Source organism: Panthera onca, chromosome B2, assembly GCF_046562875.1.
Source record: "Panthera onca isolate mPanOnc1 chromosome B2, mPanOnc1 haplotype 2, whole genome shotgun sequence".
Classification (NCBI taxonomy): Eukaryota; Metazoa; Chordata; class Mammalia; order Carnivora; family Felidae; genus Panthera; species Panthera onca.
Genome location: NC_138343.1, coordinates 94,386,571 through 94,406,844, shown reverse-complemented (window position 1 = coordinate 94,406,844; position 20,274 = coordinate 94,386,571). Strand labels below are relative to the sequence as shown.

General features: G+C 38.3%; 1 long non-coding RNA gene across 1 annotated transcript in view; it reads right to left on the bottom strand.

Moving 5' to 3' along the window:
- Positions 1–20,274, bottom strand: part of LOC132667443 (uncharacterized) — a 127,607-nt gene that overhangs the window by 56,012 nt on the left and 51,321 nt on the right. Inside the window, exon 4 of the long non-coding RNA XR_013555700.2 lies at positions 9,701–9,853. This is a non-coding gene — a long non-coding RNA (uncharacterized LOC132667443). The remainder of the gene's footprint in view (positions 1–9,700; positions 9,854–20,274) is intronic.

Sequence of the window (20,274 nt, the reverse complement as noted above, 5' to 3'; positions counted from 1 at the left end):
CAGAAGGTACCAAAATAATGTTGATTGATCATTTGAATGAAAGGTGTTCCTTAAGGAGTTTTTAAATAGGAGTCTGCCAATTCACTCAAGGAAAAATTTGAATTTTCTGCTAGATTTAAAATATAGATCCATTTCCATTATATGCACTTGTCAAAATTTTAATTTTCCTGTTGGGAATTTATTTTTTCTATTCTTTGAAATGTTTAATAGAATCTTCCTAACACTTGGATTTACCTTCAGTATTCTACTTTACCCTCAGTGCCCAGATCTGGGTTCTTAATACCACTCCCACCAAAATGAACCAGAGCAGAAATGGCTGATTTCCAGGTCTGAGACAGGAAGTGTATAAGATATCCTGTCATACCAAAGAGCAAGAGAACTCTCAAAGACTTTTGGAGGCAAGTCAATAAGAATCAGGAAGCAACTTGAAGCGGCTTTCACTAGCCAAAGAGGGACAATTTGGACACCTATAAAATACGCATTTATGAGAAATATAAATTTCAATGGTTTGAAATAAATCAATTAAGCAGTTTAAAAACCCATTGATTTGTAATGATATACCCACCCTTAAAAAAAAGAAAATAGAGATGCCTGGGTGGCTCAGTTGGTTAAGCGTCTGACTCTTGGTTTCGGCTCAGGTCATGATCTCAAGGTTAGTGAGTTCAAGCCCCACATGGGACTCCATGCTGAACAGTGCAGAGCCTGTTTGGGATTCTCTCTCTCTCTCTTTCTCTCTCTCTCTCTCTGCCCCTCCCCTGCCCATGCTCTCCCTTTCTCAAAAATAACTAAATAAACTTAAAAATTTTTATTAAAAAAAAGAAAACAAAATTAAGAACCTCATTGATTACCTCATCAATCATAGGATCTATGGAACCAATTCACTATTCTAAAAGATGGTCTGAAAGGGAAAAAGCCAAGCATTTATCCTACTGGTTTTTGTATGAAGTATACTCCTGAGAATGTAAAGCTGGGCTTATGCACCTTCCCATATTTGCACAGCCTCACCTGTACCTCACCTTGCCCTTCTTCAGTGGACATCCCCACCATTACCATTGTTGCCTGCTCTAACACAGCAACTGTCTCAGCCTCCCCTGAGGTAAGAGCTGGGCTCAGGGCATGTGGCTGCCATATCTTCTGCTGTGGGGCACCGAGTGCCCGGGTCAACCTGAGAGCATGAGCATAAAGATGCTGCCTCCTCCATCTGCTTCTGGGCCCAGATATAGAGTTAAACACTAAGGCATGGGACCTGGCTTCCCCAAACTCTGCCCTGGGCAGTTTGATAGCTCAACTTCCAAGGTTAGGGGCGTTGACAGCTCTTGAAGTGAACACTGAGTTTTGACCAATGAGAGACACGATATGGGAAATCATCAGCAAATAGATTTGCCTCCTCTCCTCCCTATGGACTGTTCCAAGAGGTAATGCTTCACACCTCTGGAAGATGTCCTATGTGACCAGACAACCAGTTGTATATCCCTGTGAGGCTAGACTAGCTCAGTAACATGCCTCTTTGCATTTGCTTTTCCTCCTTCCTTGCCTCGCTTCCCTTTTTCTTTCACTCATGCTGCCCTTGAATTGCATCTGCCAATAAAACTTTAGCATGCAAACTTTGCCTCAAACTTTGGTTTCTAGGGAACTTAGTTAATTCATAGGGTGACCAAATGGATGAAGGAGAAAAAAATAAAATTGGCATTCTGTAAGTTAATACATGACAGAGACATGATAGAACTAGAATGTCACCATTTTGCAATCTTTTATAAAATAATGAGATATTTTATACCTATCAGTGGCTGATGATACTATGTTTTTTAAAAATCCACAGACTTACAATGATATCCTCACTCTCTGAAAAAAAATTAAAGGGGTGCCTGGGCGGCTCAGTCAGTTGGGCATCCAACTTCAGCTCAGATCATGATCTCATGGTTTGTGAGCTCAAGTCTCGCATCAGGCTCTGTGCTAATGGCTTGGAGCCTGGAGCCTGCTTCGGATTCTGTGTCTCCCTCTCTCTCTGCCCCTTTCCCGCTCACACTCTGTCTCTCTCTGTCTCAAAAATAAATAAACGTTAAAACAATTAAAAAAATTAAAAAACTTAATGGAAGCAGGCAGAGAAGTCTGCAGTCTGCTTTTTGTGGTGGGAGAAAGGGTCTTTCTTCTCCCAAAGACTTGTATGATCTGAAAGGTCTTATCATGTGTGCTCTTCATACTTGAGTGTCACCCCTCCTTTAACCTGACACCATAAACCTGACATATTTCAGCTAAAACATCCTATCCTTTCTACAAATACAACCTAAACTTTTTTTTTAACTTTATTAATTTTGAGGGAGAGAGAGAGAGCACAATCAAGGGAGGGGCCGAGAAGGAAAGACAGAATCCCAAGCAGCCTCTGTGCCATCACCATCAGCACAGAGCCCTACATGGGGCTCAAACCCACGAACTGTGAGATCATGACCTGAACCAAGATCATGAGTTGGATGCTTAACCAACTGAGCCAACCAGGCATTCCCAACCTGCACTTTTTCAACACCACACCTTTCATTATATCCATCCTTTGACCATTGTTGAAAATTCCACACAAACTGCCATCTTGAAATGGATACAGAAGGGCTGGGAAGGGAGAAGCATTGCACAGATCAAAGATATGTCCGCAAGGTGATGGCAAAATTCAAAATAAACTTTCTTCCATCAAGTTTTCCTTGAATATTTTCCAAACAGAAGTTTTTATTCCTCCCATGAGTTTCTAAAGCACTTGTTTTGTAATTTTTGCAAGCCAATTAGCACTTCCATCCTTTTCAAACTTAAATACATTGACAATGGACTAGGATTTAGGCAAAACCATAGGGTAAACATGAGACCTTTCGTAAGTTATCAATTTTACTTAGGTATTTGAGAGATTAAACAAAAATTGAAAAAGTGTTTTGATGTTAAATGTGGCTATATATACATAAAAGTGATTACTTTGCATAATATTTTCAGATAAAATACTTAGCAGACAGCTTTAAATTTGATCCTAAGCTTCCCTAAGTTATACGTCTTGTATGAGGTGAAGAGGATGTAGATGGGCAGGTTTAACATGCTTCTGGTTTAGTAAAGTCTTGGTGAATCTGAAGGCATCACACACACCTCCACTGCTATTACTATATAGAGCTTGAAGTTTTTTTAAATGGGTGGTTACTTTTATAAGGAAACAAGAAGCCTACTGAAAGGAAAAGATTTTTCAAGGTCTTATTTTTTTTCAAGGCTCCAGGTTTGGAAAAATGTACTGGTAGCCTGGGATGTTCCTAAGAAAGTCTAGGTGGCAGGGGAGAGCTACAAGTATCCTGGTGGACAGCTCTATAAAACAAGAGTGGCTTCTGCACTAAGTGTCAGAGGTCCTCCTTGAGACATCAGCTTGGTCTTTAGATCCCAACTAGTAAGACACCTTGGGAAAAAAATAGTGGGACTGAAAGACATCACAAATTCTTCTGCCAGTGTCAACTCCAGACTACAGTCCTTCGTAAAATAAAAAGGGGAACACTGAAGGTCTGAGTGGGTCCTTTGTTACTCTCCTGCTGCAAGTTCTCTCTACTCTTGCTGTAGGAGAGTCGCCTATGTCTACTTAAAGTCTGATACATGGTCAAACTAAGGCATTGACTTGAAAAGGAAGAAGTAGAGGACTATGACAATAGTAGCAGAGACTTTTAAAAATTATGTTAACTGCACTTTCCAACCCAGTTCTTCCCCTTTGTCCTAAACACAACCAGCACACCTGGTTATAATCTCTGTATTTAGCTGCAGAAGTTCAATAATGATGACGATGATGATGAAAATAGATAACGTAGATATGTGTGTATGTACACACAAACATTGTGTTCTTATATGTTTCTCATTTAATATTAAGGAAAATTACAATCCTTTGGGGCAAAACACCTCCTCCAGTATTTTTCTTCTAATGCTCCAGAGCATGTAAAGTAGGCTTCTACACACTGTGGGTGGATACTCAAGGAAATTTATGAACTAATTGATGAAGTTACTGCAGGGAATGCCATCATTTGCTTTGCTCTTCCAGGAAATAAGAACTTGATTTTTATGAATACCAATAAAAAGATGCTTCTCTGGGTTTCAAAACATTATTTTCTTCACTAACACATTCATATTCTCAAAACATAATTCTCTAAATTCAATGAGAAGTAACCAAAGGTAAAAGGTTTATTGCATGAAACAATTTTTTTATGTAGGAATTCAATTTTGCTGTAAAAGCTATAAAAGACCTCAATCTGTGTCAACACTGAGATGGATACAATTTAGCATTTTTTTGTGTGTGTGTTGATGCAGTCATTATCAGAATTCAAGGCATGCTTTAATTTCCTTGGAGTACAGAGAATGCAGGAATAGGGAGCGAGATGTGCCCTGCTGGAGAAGAAACAAATACATATATGTGCACATTTTACGCTGGGTTTTCAAGGAAAATTGTTGGTTTAGGTAGCAATGGTCTCTCATTGCAGGGCAACTCTATTCAGGCCAGCGTTCACAGAATCACAAGCTTGTGCCAAAACATTTTGTTTCATGAAGCACTTTGGACTTTGGTCATAATGAGGATCTGTGAATCTGACAAGGTCAGTAAAGGTTATCAATAAAGACCCAGAGTCTACAAATCAATCCTAGCCAACTGAGTTACAGGACTGCTATAATAAGAGTACCAGCATCAGCAGAATTACAACCAACAAAGAAAAATAATGACTTTCTCAATCTGAGTTCAGAAAGTGGCCAGCTTATTAACAGGCAGCAATAGAACCAGCCTGCATGGACTGTGATTTCTAAGACTTCTTAGAAATGCCCAGTTTGTTTTATTCTTTATTTCTTACTATGAGATTCACAGTATAAATTAATCTCATTTGAGTTTTTTCCTATCAACTTTCCCCCTTATTATTCCTATTCTGTTCATGTAATTCCAATTCCTAGCTGTAATAAGAAAAATAACTTATGTCCAATAAGTTATTTGTAATGATAACCAACCAAAGAGATGAAATGGAAATCAGCACTCACCAATATGCCATGCTCCTTTAATGAACATTTAAATATACATTGTAGATTTCATACTACATTGAAATTATTAAACTTGTCACATCTCTCTATTATTTCTTAGCAGATAAGAATAAACCAACGAATATGAAAAATCCACAACTAACATCATCGTCAATGGGGAAAAACTGAGAGCCTTTCCCCTAAGATCAGGAACAAGACAAGGGTGTCTACTCTCACCACTTCTTTTTTTTAAAAATTTTTTTTTTCAACGTTTTTATTTATTTTTGGGACAGAGAGAGACAGAGCATGAACAGGGGAGGGGCAGAGAGAGAGGGAGACACAGAATCGGAAACAGGCTCCAGGCTCCGAGCCATCAGCCCAGAGCCCGACGCGGGGCTCGAACTCACGGACCGCGAGATCGTGACCTGGCTGAAGTCGGACGCTTAACCGACTGCGCCACCCAGGCGCCCCTCACCACTTCTATTAAACATAGTATTAGAAGTCCTAGGCACAGCAAACAGACAACAAAAGGAAATAAAAGGTATCCAAATCAGTAAGGAAGAACTAAAACTTCCACTATTTGCAAATGACATGATACCATGTATAGAGAAAACCCAAAAGACTTCATCCAAAAATGGCTAGAACTGATAAATGAATTCAGTAAAGTATCAGGATACAAAATCAATTCACATAAATCTGTTGCATTTCTATATACCAATAATGAAACATCTGTATGAGAAATTAAGAAAAGAATCCCATTTACAGTTGTACCAAAAATAATAAGATACCTAGGAATAAACCTAACCAAAGAGATGAAAGACCCGTACTCTGAAAACTCTAAAACACTGATAAAAGAAATTGAAGACAACCCAAAGAAATGGAAAGATCCATGCTCATGGATTGGAAGAACAAATTTTGTTTAAATGTCTATACTGCCCAAAGCAATCTACCCATGTAATGCAATCCCTATCAAAACAGCAACAGCATATTTCACAGAACTGGAAGAAACAATCCTAAAATTTGCATGGCGGTGCCTGTCTGGCTCAGTTGGGCCTTGATCTTAGGGTTGCGAGTCTGAGCCCCATGTTGGGCATAGAAATTACTTTAAAACAAAATCTTTTTAAAAATGTTAAAATTTGTATGGAACTACAAAAGACCCTGAATAGCCAAAGCAATCTTGAAAAAGAAAAGCTAAGTTAAGGCATCACAATCTAGACTTCAAGTTATATTACAAAGTTGTAGCAATCAAAACAGTATGGTACTAGCACAAAAATAGACACGTAAATCAATGGAGCAGAGTAGAGGACACAGAAATGGACCCTCAACTCTATGGTCACCTGATCTTCGATGAAGCAGGAAAGAGTATCCAATGGAAATTCCAAAAAGACATTCATTTCAACAAATGAAGTTGGGAAAACTTGAGAGCTACAAGCAAAAGAATGAAACTGGACCACTGTCTTATATCATACACAAAAATAAACTCAAAATGTATTAAAGACCTAAATGTGACATGTGAAACCATAAAAATCCTAGCAGAAAGCACAGACAGTAATTTCACTGACATTGGCCATAGCAACTTTTTTCTAGGCTAGATCCCCTGAGGTAAGGGAAACAAAAGCAAAAATAAACTATTGGAACTACATCAGAATAAAAACCTTCTTCACAGCAAAGGAAACAATCAACAAAACTAAAAAGCAGCCTATGGAATGGGAGAAGATATTTGCAAATGACATATCCAATAAAGGGTTAGTATCCAAAATACCCAAAGTACTTATAAAACAACACCCAAAAAACCAAATAATCCAATTAAAAAATGAGCAGAAGACACGAACAGACATTTCTCCAAAAAAGACATACAGATGGCCAACAGACACATGAAAAGATGCTTAACATCATTCATCGCCAGGGAAATGCAAATCAAAACACCATGAGATATCCCCTCACACCTCTCGGAATGCCTAAAATCAAACCCAGAAAGACAAGTGTTGGTGGAGATGTAGAGAAAAAGGAATCCTCTTACACTGTTGGTAGGAATGTAAACTGGTGCAGCCACTCTGGAAAATAGTACAGGGGTTCTTCAAAAAGTTAAAAATAGAACTACCCCAGGATCCAACGATCACACTACTGGGTATTTACCTAAGGAATATAAAAACAGTAATTAAAAGGGATACATGCACCCCTATGTTTATATGCACCCCTGTTATTTACAATAGCCAAGATATGGAAGCAGCCCAAGTGTCCACTGATTGATGAATGGATCAAGAAGATGTGATATATATGTATATAAAAGAATGAAATCTTGCCATTTGCAACAACATGGATAGAGCTAGAGAATATTAATGCTAAGTGAAATAAGTCAATCAGACAAAGACAGATACCATATGATTTCACACATATGTGGAATTTAAGAAATGAAACAAAGGAGCAAAGAGAAAAAAAAGAGGGAGATGAATCAAGAAAGAGACTCAACTACAGAGAACAAATTGATGGTTACCAGAAGGAAGGTGAGTGGGTGATGGGTGAAATACGTGATGGGGATTAAGGAGCGCACTTGTCATGATGAGTACTGGGTGATTAAAATAAAAACTTTTAAAAAAAGAATAAACCAGTTATTTTTAAAATGTTTACTGTTTGGGGCACCTGGGTGGCTCAGTCGTTAAATGTCTTACTTTGGCTCAGGTCATGATCTCACGGTTCGTAAGTTCAAGCCGCGCATCGGGCTCTGTGCTGACAGCCCAGAGCCTGGAGCCTGCTTTGGATTCTGTGTTTCCCTCTCTCTCTGCCCCTCCGCCACTCATGCTCTGACTCTCTCTCAAAAATAAACATCTGAAAAAAATTTTTTTAATTTTAATGTTTATTTTTGAGAGAGAGAGAGAGAGAGAGAGAGGCAGAAACAGAGCATGAGCAGTGGAGCGGCTTTATTTCTACTTTATTAACAGTTAGTTGTTGAATTTTGATTAGATGCATCCAAGTGTCATCACTATGAAAATGTCCAGATAGTGGACTGACCATGATTTTGGTTAAACTAATACAAGAAAATGACATTTAAAAGCCTAAAGAATTTGGTAAAGAATGAACAAGATATGATTATCAGGGTCAGTATTACATCTCCACTATTATGGTAGACATGGTTTAAACATGTCTCCTTTTTAGAAAAGTCATTCTTTATTTTCCTCTTAGATAAGATTTCTTTTATATTTAAGTAATTTTCATTCCTTTTTGAATATGGTGAATAAGGCACCATCTTAATATCACCTTCTGGCTTTTTATTCCCTGCCCTTTACAAGCTGGCTCCTTAGGAACAGTGGGGTTTTTATATAATTACTATAAAGTTAAAATTGAATATTTAATATTTAAAATATTAAAATCGAATATTTTAGATCATGTACAATGTTTGAAGGTCTAAATAAATATTTGAAACATAAAACAAAACAAGAAATAAAACAGAGGCACCTGGCTGGCTCAGCCAGTAGAGCATGTGACTCCTAATCTCAGCGTTGTAAATTTGAGTCCCACGTTAGGGGTAGAGATTACTTAAAAATAAAAAATTCTTAAACAAAAAATAGATAAAAAAACATGAGGAAGAAAACATTCCAAATCCCAATCTCTGAGAAACTCTGATATAGGTCTTCTATATTTATCAATTAGTACAATGTTTAAAATATAGTTAGATAACAGGTGCACTTGTATGTAACTACCTAAAGCAAGAGTGGGTTAAGTGTCCAACTCTTGGTTTCTGCTCAGGCCATGATCTCGAGGTTCGTGGGATCAAGCCCCGTGTCTGGCTCTGGGCTGTCACCACAAAGCCTGCTCGGGATTCTCTCTCTCCCTCTCTCTTTGTCCCTTCCTCCCTCTCTCTCTCTCTCTCTCTCTCTCTCTATCTCTCTCAATAAATAAACTTTAAAAAATCTTGAAAAGAAAATATACTTAGATACAAAAAGAACTCTCAAACAAAAAAATTAGTACAAAAACATGAATTTCTTGAATTTCTTCTCATGAAAATAAAGTTGAAAAGTAGTTTGCACTACCAAATCACTAGTGCTATATATTGCAAAAATGAAGCAAGACATTTTAATTGAGTAAGCAGCGACTCAATGATAATGTGGTGAGCAAAGCAGATAGATTCCTGGTTCCCACTGGGCTCATATGTTGTAGCACAGAGGTCAGGGAGGCAGCAGCAGACAATTAAAATTTTAAAAAAAAACACATATTTTTATAATGTGATAAATGAATAAATGTTATGAAGAAACCTAAACCAGGGTCGGGCATAGAGGAAAGCAGGGGCCATTTCAGGTCTGGTGATCAGGAGAGGGCTCTGTGAGGACAGACCTAAGAGTAAGGCAGGAGCTGTGCGAGGACATGGGAAAGAAAAGCGCAGATACAGGGAAAGGGAAGGGCAGAGGCCATTCATTTCTGCATGCAGCATACCTGATTCTTAGCAACTATGGTGCAATCGGATCTGCACTATGGATTCTCCAAATACAGCAAAACCTTGGTTTGCTAGCATAATTCATTACAGAAACAAGCTTGTAATGCAAAGCACTTGTATATCAAAGCGAATTTCCCCATAAGAAATCATAGAAACTCGGATGATTCGTTCCACAACTCAAAAACATTCATATAAAAATGATTAAAATACTGTAATGTAACATAAAATAATAAATGAAATACAAAATATAAGGAAAAATAAACCTGCACTTACCTTTGAAAACCCTTGTGGCTGGTGTGAGGGAGATGAGAGGAGGTTTATTGTGTAGGATGACTTTCGCTATCACTGGCACAATCACTGCTATCTATTGGCTCAATGGAACCTTTTTCTTTTTGTGCAACTTTAACAAGGAACCTATCCAATGACCTAGAATGAAATCATACACCATGATTAAGTGGGATTTATTCCAGTAATGTAAGGATGGTTCACCATTTGCAAATCAATCAACGTGCTACATCACATTAACAAAATGAAAAGTAAAAATCATAAATATAGAAAAAGAATTTCATAAAAGTCAACATCCATTTGTGATAAAACCCTCAACAAAATGGGTATAGAGGAAACATACCTCAACAAAATAAAGGCTATATGTGACAAGCCCATGCCTAACATTATACTCAACAATGAAAAGCTTTTAGCTTAGAAAAGGAACAAGACAAGAATGCCTACTGTTGCCACTTTTATTCAACATACTATTGGAAGCTTTACCGAGAGCAAGTAGGCAAGAGAAAGAAACAAAAGTTACCCTAATCAGAAAGGAAGAAGTAAAACTGTCACTATTTGGGGCATCTGGGTGGCTCTGTCGGTTAAACATCTGACTTTGGCTCAGGTCATGATCTCGTGGTTCGTGAGTTCAAGCCCTGCCTCTGGCTCTGTGCTGATGGCTCAGAACCTGGAGCCTGCTTCGGATTCTGTGTCTCCCTCTCTCTCTCTGCCCCTCCCCCTGCTTACACTCTGTCTCTCTCTCTCTCTCTCTCAAAAATAAGTAAACATTAAAAAAAAAACTGTCGGGGCGCCTGGGTGACTCAGTCGGCTATGTGTCTGACTTCAGCTCAGGTCATGATCTCACAGTTCGTGAGTTCAAGCCCCGTGTCAGGCTCTGTGCTGACAGCTTGGAGCCTGGAGCCTGCTTTGGATTCTGTGTCTCCCTCTCTCTCTTGGCCCCTCCCCAACTCATGGTCACACTCTGTCTCTGTCAAAAATAAATAAACTTAAAAATAAGTTTTTTTTTTAAATACCTGTCACTGTTTGCAGGTCACAGGATATTATATATTAAAAAAAACTCTAAAGATTCCACCAAAAACTATTAGAACTAATAAATGAATTCATTAAAGTTGCAGGATACAAAATCAATATATAAAACTCTGTTGTATTTATACATTAATAACAAAATATTAGAAAGAGAAATTAAGAAAACAATCCCACTTACAACTGAATCAAAATGAATAAAATAACTAGGTACATATTTAACCAAAGAGGTGAAAGACCTCTATACACTGAAAACTATAAGACATTAATGAAAGAAACTGAAAAAGACACAAATAAATAGAAAGAAAATCTATGCTTATGAATTAGAAGAATGAATATGTTAAAATGTCCATACCACCCAAAGCAATGTACAAATATAGTGCAATTTCTATCAAAGTCCCAATGGCATTTTTCACAGAAATAGAATGTATAATCCTAAAATTTGTATGAAACTACAAAAGTCCGTGAATATGATCTTGAAAAATCTTGGGAAAAAAAAGAACAAAGCTAGAGGCATCATGATTTCAAACTATCTTACAAGGTTATAGTAATAAAAACAGTATGGTATTGGCCTAAAACCAGACAAGTGGATCAGTGAAACAAAATAGAGAGCCCAGAAATAAGCCCACATACCTATGGTCAATTAATTTATAACAAAGGAGCCAAGAATATACTATTGTATTGGGAAAACTGGACTGCCACATACAAAAGAATTAAACTGGACCACTTTTTTATACCATACACAACAATTAAGACCTGAAACCATAAAACTCCTAGAAGAAAGCAGAGGCAGTAAGCTCCTTGACATTCTTGGCAGTGACTTTTTGGATTTGTAACCAAAAGCAAAGGCAACAAAAGCAAAAATAAAACAGTGGGACTAGATCAAACTAAAAAATCAATAACAGAACTACCATATGATCCAGAAATTTCACTTCTGAGTATTTATCTGAAGGCAATGAAAACACCAAAATATCTATGTTCCCCCATGTTTACTGCAGCATTATTTACAATAGCCAAGACATAGAAGCTACCTAAGTATGGATGCATACAGAAAATGTGGTGTATGTATACACACACAGGATTGTTTTTCCGTTACTGCTCAAGGTATCTTTCCACACTGCCATATATCATCACTCCAGTTTTATGGATGGAAAAACTCGCTTGTAGGAAGAGTAGACAGACATGAAATGTACATGTATATATACATACATATATACATACATGTGCACACACATACATAATGGAATATCAGTCAGCCCTTAAGACAGAAGAAAATCCTGCCATTTGTGACCACAGAGATGGAGGGCATTACGCTAAGTGAAATAAATCAAAGAAAGGCAAATACCATATGATCTCACCCATATGTAGAACCTAAAAAAAAACCAAAACCAAAAACAAAAACGCCAAATTTATAGATATAAGAAAACAGATTGATGGTCACCAGAGGCAGGGGTGGAAAGGGTGGGAGAAATGGGTGAAACTGGTCAAAATGTACGTACAAACTTCTGCTTATAAAATAATTGTCATGGGCATGTCTTATACAGCATAATGACCATGGTTAATGAGACTGTATTGTATATGTGAAAGTTGCTAAAAAAGTAGATCTTAAAAGTTCTCATCACAAGAAAAAAATCTGTATCTATGTGTGTTAATAATATTAACTAGACTTATTATGGCAATCATTTCACAATATATACAAATATCAAATCATTATGCTGTACACCTGAACTTAATATAATCTTATGTGTGAATTATATCTCAATTTTTAAAAAACTAAGGAAATTTGAATAAAATATATTGGTTTTCATTAATAATAGTATATCACATTGGCTCATTAATTCTGATAAATATACCATACTATCATAAGATGTTAACATTAAGGGAAACTAGGTGTGGGGTATATAGGAACTCTCTATACTATCTTTGCAACTTTTCTATAAACCTAAATCTATTCAAAAATAAGTTTATTTAAAAAGAAGTTGAAGAAAGTTTGCTCTTCTGATGAGTTAAACTGGGGCTTGTGATCTCCAGCTTCTGACTGATAGGGATTCCCCTTCTTCCATCCCGCACTGGTCTTTATAAATGGAAAAGCACTGGGTTTTTTTATTTGATCACTGTTTTTTAACTTTTGACCTTTAATTCTGAGTCTGTGGTCTGCTTTTCCTACAAATCAGTTTCTCCATCTATAAAACTGGACAGATGATAGATGGCAGTATGGTAAGACACCTTGAGCAATACCGAAAAAGCAATCCTGTGTTTGGGTATGTTAACCTATAAAAATGGGTTCGTACCAACACAGCCAAACATCTCTAACAGTGACAGGCAAATTGGCTGTCACTTATCTTCACGTGAAAGTCAAAATGGACCTGCTGGTGGATCGTTCCTTCAGAAGGCCTCATTAAACTCACCTTTAAAAAAGGAACTACCCTACCATACTGGCAATTTCTGAGACTTCTAGACAATGCTGGTACTTTATAAGACAGGCTAACAAGAAACTCTTGCAGAGCCCTATCAGGGTATCACTGGCTCATCTCTGAAGCACAAAACATTTCATCTCAGATGTTGTCAGAAAAGGTGAGTGGAAATATTCATCAAGTGACAATGAGAAAAAAAATGTTACACTAAAACTAAGAACTTTTTAAAAGAGTCTCTTTGTTTTTCTGCCTTGATGTAGCTTTACACATGGATTTATCTTTCATAAAAGAGGAAAGCACACAATCAATGACAGAAATGAAAAGTCATGCTGTCTACTTTTATCTCATTAGGAAACTATTTTCAGTGTTGTTTTGGCACCGCTAACATATGTTGAAATGGATTTGAATAATAAAGGTAAGATCTTTAGGAGACATCCTATTTTTATACTGAGGAATTTGGCTATCACACCAAGGTGTGTGTGTGTGTGTGTGTGTGTGTGTAATGAAGAGCAGTTATGACAGGGTCAGAAACCCATAAATTAACCTGAGATGATACATTGGCAAAAATAGACCTATATACATGTAAGCTTTCACTATTGGAGATGTTCACAACAAAATGGCCGGAAGTGTACACAAATGTCAGGAGGAATTAACACCATTTTCACCTGTAAGTTATCACCATTTTGCTCTCTAGCGCCTAAACACTTTTCGTGTCTGGGGAATTCCCCTCCTTACAAGTTCAGGTCACAGGTGAAGGCCACCTCCCAGCATCCCAGCTAAAACTGCCAAATCATCACTCTCACAGCGTCATTTGCAGACACCTGCCCCAGACACTCTGTCCCCTTGACAGGGGACACGGAGAAGCAGGAACAGTAGGGTATTTTCTCCAGCAGCGGCAAGAGGAGTATTAGGGGCACCCAGTGTGGAGGGGCTGAGGGGCTGCAGTGGCCTGACACCAGGGTCGCAGCGTTCTGTCCAATTTACACTCTGCAAGTCCATGTTCAGGGAACCAGTGGAAGTGTCCTCACTGGAACGACTTTGTAGTTTAATTTTAGGTGGCTAGGATACAGATGAATTGGGCTACCTGATTTCAACGGGGATACCAGAATCCAGCCCCCTTGGTGCTTCTGTGAGTTACCCCATACTCTCCCAATAAATTTCTTTTCTATTTAAGTCAAGGCGAGTTGGTTTATGTTTCTTGCAACAGCATCCTAACCGACAAGGGAACAGCTGCAGGCAATAGATTCCCAGAGAAATAGGGCTGAATCTGAGATTGATTACTTGGCCTGGTCAAGGTAAAAGGCAATAACAATTCAGCCATGATTGAAAGATTGGGGAGGGGGTGCTGGGCAACTGTGATGTCTCAGAAACTGCAGAGGTGAAACAATGCATTTCCTCGGTTCCCCCAGGGTCATGAGGGGGCACTCATGAAGTGCCCATTGAGTGGTATTGCCATAGATAAGTTTCTCAGCTTCAGCACTATTGACATTTGGGGCTGGATCATTCTTTATTGTGAGGGCTGTCCCGTGTGTGCATTGTAGGGTGTTTGGGAGCATCCTGGCTCTGCCCACAAGATGCCAGTAGTACCCCTTCCCACAGCTGTGACAAATAAAAATGTCTCCTGACATTGCCAAATGTCCCTTCAGGGGCAAAATCGTCCCCAGTTGAGAACCACCATCATAAAAGAGCATGAAAAAGTGGATGAATTAGGGGATGTTGGGGTGGACAGCTTGCTAAAGAAGAGTGACAATCCATAATTCTTAAATTCTTAGTTCAAGGGATGGAGAGAAGACCAGGGATGCCATCTGACTTTGTCAAAAACTCCTTTACTAGTTACAGCTGCCAGGCTATGAGAGCCAAAGGCCAATCTCACACTTGAGCCTTGCTCTGCCATGCGGCTTCCACCCCAGCAAAGCCTGTAGTGCCCAGAATGTTGCAAACAGGAAGCTATTTGGAACCTGAGGCAAGCTTCTTTTGAAGGACTTGCCTTCCCTGTTTCTGGGGGTGGGGGGAGCCCACAGACAGCCTTTAGCTGCCAGCCCTCTCTTGGAATTGCCTCAGCTGAAGAGGGTTTGCCTAAGGTCATGTCCCCTTCCAGGGGAAGTCCACATCCCATGACTGATGACACAGGGCTATAGATGTCCAGCTCCCTCACATCCCTCACATCAATCCACACTTTGTGTATTTAGCTGAGGAAGCCTTGACTGAGACTGCACTGCAGTCAGAGGTTAGCTGCTAAACTGGGCTCTCTGGAGAAGGGGGAAGCCCTGATTTATAACATTTGCCAATTTCCAAGCACACAAGTTCCAACATACCACTTGTCAGCCCAACTTCTCTCTCAGCCCCTTTCTACTTTCTTCCCTTCTCATCTAGAGGTGGTGATGCCAAGACCACGCCCTGTGTAAACTCTTGGACTCCAACCTCTGTCTCAGAGTCTGCTTCCAAGGAAATTCAACCTGGAACAAATGGCAACTCAGGAAGGTGGTGGACCCCCAGAAGGGAGAATAAGCTCCCATCAGAGAAAAGAGTTCACTGTTCAAACCATCAAGAGCCTTATTCATCACAGTAAGTTTTTTGGCACTTATTGCATAGGCAATGGGGAGATAGGGAAAGTTTTATCTAGGGCACTAACAACTTCTGATATATATTTGGGAAGGTTGTTCTGGAAGCAGAACACAGAATTAAATGGAGTGGCAAAAGACTGTTACAATAATCCACTTGGGACAGTGACAATGGGGATGGAGAGGAAAGCCAACAATAAATTGGGATGATTTAATAACTAATTAGATGTGATGGTGGGAAAGGGAGAAAGGAGTCAGAGTAAGGTTACTACTAGTTTGGGAGACTAGTTGGACTAGATCATGGCAGGTAATTTTAGGAAGGGGATACATTTCCAGCATGTTGAAATAAAGGTATGCCCACATGGATCATCAGGATGGAGATATTCAGAAAGGGTATATATATATATATATATATATATATATATATATATAATTTTATATATATATATGCAATATAAACATATGTGTTATCTACTATAACATATCATATTACTTAATATTCATACACTGACTATCCCGAAACAAAGCTATATAAATACATACATTATAGCAGGATAAAAACAAATAAATGGATGAAAAACTCAGGTGAAAAGAATTAAGAGAGAGGTGAGGTTAATACACAAAAGTCAACAGACAGACCCTAAACAACAACTATAGATAGGCCACCAACTCTGCCCTGAACCTCCCAGTTGCAAAGTAGAGGGAAGTACAATTAAGCATATATTTCATTGAGACCCTAGGTTAAAAGCAAGTAAGCAAGTCCAGAGAACCACCCATTCCCAGGTATTGAGATCCAATGGGAAGCATCTTCCAGGACTAACCATCAGTTGGAGGCTTATAAGTAGATATGGAGATGTGGGAGTCAGGGGGTGTGGGTGGTGGTGATAACTGTAGGCACAAGGAGAGTGTATAACAGAAGGAAAAGGTCCAAGGATGGATCCCTAGGAACACTGACATTTAAGAGAAAAGCTGGAGAACCAGGGAAATGGAAAGAACAGAGAAAATTAAGCTCCCCAAGAAATCCCAGATATACAAATTGTAGATACAGAGTTTGAGAGTACTCACAAGTGTGTCTTATAATGTTACTGTTTTTCAATGACAATAGAAATCTTAGTCTTGAAACATACCAATAATAGCCTTCAAACGTTTGCCTGGGGTGGGGGTGGGAGAACACAACAGTCTCTTATCTTTTAGAAAATACAAATAAAAGCCACTGTCAAAACATAACCCAAAATGCAAAGGAATATTAGATTATATCAGTGAGGTCATGGTTATTATGATATGACTAAAGTAATGTAACAGGCAGTAGCAGAATTTCTCTATGACTTAAATAATAGTTTCTAGCTTAATTCTAATTTTAAAGTAAAAATTATAGTTTATGTTCACTTCAGAAATAACTGAGTCTTCAGAAAAGATATACATTTTTGAACAAAAAGTTTCTCCTAACATACTGTTTTAAGACTATACAAGAGTTTTTTGTTTTTTGGGTTTTTTTTGGTTTTTGGTTTTTGGTTGTTTTTTTGTTTTGGTTTGGGGGGTGGCGGGGAGGGTTGCCTTGCAAATCAATTTCTGTCTATATCCTACCATAACAAAACAATCCCTAGATTTACCTGGGGATTAGCTGATAAATGAAATGAGGTAATCTCTGCCCTGAGGAAATTTGAGACCTGCCTGCTCTCAGAGAAGGAAAGTTCCAGAAAGCCAGCTCAAGAGGTCACTGCAGGTGCTGCTTTCCTTGAGGGGTTTGGGAAGAGATGAAATACTACAACATGCAAAGAAATAATTAAATAGAAATTATGGAGTCCTTCTAATTAAAATAGTTTCTGATGTCTTCAATCAATGGAAATGTTGTGGAGAAAAATACACTATTTTATAACAGATTTTAAAAGGAAATAGAAAATAGGAGTAGTCTGTGCATCTTGTATGAGAAAAGAATGAACAGATGTAAAACAGGCAACCAGATGAAGAGCCCATTGAAGAGAACTGGATGATTAATACACTACAAACAGGCTGGGACAGCGTGATTTATCTCCATCTCAGAATGGAAGCCTACGATGCAGAAAATGAGGTTAAAATGAAAAATGTAAGAATCTTGACAAACAACAGGACAAGAGATAATCTATGTTTAAAAGAAGGGCATAAATTAAAATGAAGAACCAAAATTCTTGTAAGGAATCCAGGAATCTACTGACAAGTCTTGGCGAGTAAACAGAGTTGGAATTTTTCTTTAGAAAACTTGGGATTTTTCTCTAGCCTGAGACATACCATAGATCTAGAATGAAATGACCCACTGCCTTTCTTAATAAAATGATGACACTTTATTGGTGGCAAAGATTTTACAGAGAGGGCCAGGGGAGGGCAGGGAAGCCACTTGGATCTTTCTTTGTGCTTCCTGCAGAGGAATAATTTAGGGTTCCCAGAGAGATCACTGCACTCAGGTGATGAGTCATTGCAGAAATCAAATAAAAACAACCTAGAACCAGGCTTGAAATTTGACGGTATTCTAATATTATTAATAACCAAAATAAAAGATCAGTTACCACAGCTCTGACCTCTGATGTCCAAATGGGAAGAGTGTTCCAGAATTCAACGGTGTAACTTACTTGGGGAAAGCAGTGTTTTTCTATGCTTAAAAGGAAAAGTATCTCCACTTATCCCATTCCCACTTTCCAAGATCAAGGCCCCACACTTTCTGGAAGAAGTCATTAAACAGCTAAAATTTCATTATGGTAACAGTTTGTTAGCACAGCCCTTTTTTCTTTTTAAACCAGAGCAGTATCAGGTACTGATTCATGGCTTTTTATGTTTCGTTTTGGATTTTTTTTTGTAACACAAATTTTATTGAAGTGTATATATGGAATGTGCACACATAAAAAGTGGACAGCTCAATTAATTTTCACAAATTGAACACATCTATGTAACAAGCTTTCAGATAAAGAACTAGAACATGGTCAGACCCACAGAAGTCCCCTTGTGCCCATCCCGGTCACTCACCTTCTCTCAAGGGTCACAATCACTTTGAACTGTAACACAATAAACTTGTTTTGTCTGTTTTTGAACTTCATAGAAAGAGAACCACACAACTTCATATACTATTATGTTGAGCTTCTCTCATTCAACCTTGCTGGATTCATTTCTATAGTTGCCTGTGGTTCCAGTTTGTTCATTTTCATTACTGTGCACAATTTATATATCTATCCTACCACTGATTGATAGGTATTTGTTGGGTTTTTTTCTTCCATTTTTTTTTAATTTTATTTTTTATTTTTTAAAATTTACATCCAAATTAGTTAGCATATAGTGCAACAATGATTTCAGGAGTAGATTCCTTAGTTCCCCTTACCCATTTAGCCCATTCCCCCTCCCACAGCCCCTCCAGTAACTCTCTGTTTGTTCTCCATATTTATGAGTCTCTTCTGTTTTGTCCCCCTCCCTGTTTTTATATTATTTTTGTTTCCCTTCCCTTATGTTCATCTGTTTTGTCTCTTAAAGTCCTCATATGAGTGAAGTCATAGAATTTTTGTCTTTCTCTGACTAATTGCACTTAGCATAATACCCTCCAGTTCCATCCATGTAGTTGCAAATGGCAAGATTTCATTCTTTTTGATTGCCGAGTAATACTCCATTGTGTGTGTGTGTGTGTGTGTGTGTGTGTGTGTGTGTGTGTGTGTATACCACATTTTCTTTATCCATTCATCCATCAATGGACATTTGGGCTCTTTCCATACTTTGGCTATTATTGATAGTGCTTCTATAAACATGGGGGTGCGTGTGTCCCTTCAAAACAGCACACCTGTATCCCATGGATAAATGCCTAAGAGTGCAATTGCTGGGTCGTAGGGTAGTTCTATTTTTAGGTTTTTGAGGAACCTCCATACTGTTTTCCAGAGTAGCTGCACCAGCTTGCATTCCCATTTTTCTTCCATTTTTGGTAGGAAAAACACTGCTATGAATTCTTCTATGTATCTTTTTGGGAAACATGAGGAGTCATTTTGGATTTATTGGCTATATTTTTTATGATTTTGAATGGAACTTAAAACTATATCCTTTCGGCACACTGGGTGGCTCAATCAGTTAAGCATCCGACTTCGGCTCAGGTCATGATCTTACTGCTCATGAATTCAAGCCCCAGATCGGGCTCTGTGCTGACAGCTCAGAGCCTGAAGCCTGCTTTGGATTCTGTGTCTCCTTCTGTCCCTGCCCCTCCCCGACTCATGCTCTGTCTCTCTCTGTCTCTCAAAAATAAACAAATGTTTAAAAAAATTTTTTTTAAACTATATCTTTTCTCTCTTTTCAGTGTGTATTCCTTTATGAGATGGTGGTTAATACTTGAGAACATTTACTCTATGTATTTTATTTAAAATGTTTCCCTAACAGTGTTTCCAGTGATTGTCTTAGGACATGGCAAAGCCTTTAGCTCCTTGAACATGTTACTTAGTGCATGTTACAGGAATTTGACAGTGATCAAAGAAGATGCTAGTACAGACTTCTATTAATGGACATATGGCAGATGAGGTTCACGACCAATAAAAAGTACTGAATGATACTGCATTGTAATGCATTG